The following is a 1,892-nucleotide window of genomic DNA, read 5'->3' as shown; positions in this document are numbered from 1 at the left end:
TGCCTATTTGCGTCTTGAAATAATGTAACAAGAAAATATTGGGTATTTGTCTTTATTTAAATCTAAACATAGGTTGTAATTTCAAAGACCAGCAGGTTAATGTCAAGATGATTATCACTTTTATTTACTTGTTCACTTTATTTTCCTTCATCAAGCAAATTTCGTCTTCTTTAAAGTTAATAACTTAATTACCCAGATTATGGGTTGTTGTGGGGCACAGATGGAAGACATTATTACATTTAAATGCTTCATTTGCTTCGTGGTAAATACAAACACTGATTTTGCCTGATGTATATCATAAGTTTCCATCCTGAATTCAGTTCTGGTAGACCTTCATTCTCGGAATAACAGTTAAAATATATTATTTGTGTAGTTGAAAGAAAAAATCCCCTTATGGTCTGGTCTGCAAAGTGCAATTAGGACTATTTTCCCTTTTGAGTCAATAAAACATATGCTATATAAGCATTTCAAGTAGCCCATGTATTAAAATCCATTTGATTTAAATGCGTAACAAATAAGTCACCATTGTAAAACAATATAAATAAAAAGATAAAGACTCATGAGGCAACGTAACTTGAGGGTTCCACCCTAATCTTTTTTTACAACCCGTATTACACCTAAAAGAAGCAAGAAGCGATTCAAGTGAAAACATTATTTTGTCATCCATAAATGTTAGAGCTAAGGAGCAACACACAATTGGGGTCCTCCAGTCACAGACAGCAGCCTATTCTGTTTGCTCTCTATCAGCGAGTGGGGTCACACTCGGTGGCAGTCACCAAGCTGTATAATTCTACCCTGTGCCGCCCAAGACTTGTGGCCCGACATCTTTGGTTCCTTCTGTTTGTGGGTTACCAACGGCCAGCTCACTCCCTGTTACCTAACGTGCACACAAACCTACAATACATACACATACACAGACATATACGACAATTACACACATGCGGCCAACCATACACGCAAATTGCATGCATGCACACATGTATGCATGCACACAAAAAATATACTCATACACTTAGGCTTGCACGCAGGCACGCACACACACACACACACACACACACACACACACACACACACACACACACACACACACACACACACACACACACACACACACACACACACACATACTCACACACAAACTGTGCCAATATAGTCCTTCAGAGGATAGTGTAAAGAATAGAAGTTAGATTTTTTATTCATAAAGATACCAGACATGATTATTTTCATAATGAATTGCAATAATAAAATGCACCTAGCTACAACTAAGGACGTCTTAACACATCTCTTGATGACTTAATGAAGAACTCTTGGCGTGTGTGTTGGTAGTATCATAGTTGCCAGCGTGTTTGTGTATGTATTGCACATGTTTTCTGCTGCACCCGGGCATACAGGGGCACATTCTGGCCAGTGGAGGCCGTTGAGCGGCTAGACGCTAGCAGCCGTGGCAGTCAGTCACGCAGCAGCCAGGTGAGCCCAGGCGCCAGTGGGGAATGAGAGTCTCACCTCCACTAAGCTTTGGCACTGGAGACGTCTTTTAACATGGGGAAATGTGGCCATTCACGGGCACCCGAGCGTAGCAATGAGCCACATTAGCTGTTGCTGTTGTGCCATTGTTTTTCAAACAGGCAGCTTCGAACTTGCTTTCTCTTACTTTATTTTTTTATTCCAGGGAAAGCTGGTCCATGTTAGGCTGCACCATTTGGCTTCAGGTAGACTGGATTTTATTTATTATGGATTATAAGATTATTAATTCATTCAAATTGAGTCATGTTTGCAAGTGATTGTACATGGGTTTTTTTGTGTGAGGAAAAAGACGGTGCAGTTTTTAACACAAGAGATGTATAGGATGAAGTTTAATTATAAACATTTGATGGATGGGCATTATCACTTGT

This window comes from Pollachius pollachius, assembly GCF_949987615.1.
Source record: "Pollachius pollachius genome assembly, chromosome: 15".
Lineage (NCBI taxonomy): Eukaryota > Metazoa > Chordata > Actinopteri > Gadiformes > Gadidae > Pollachius > Pollachius pollachius.
This window is presented reverse-complemented; position numbering follows the sequence as displayed.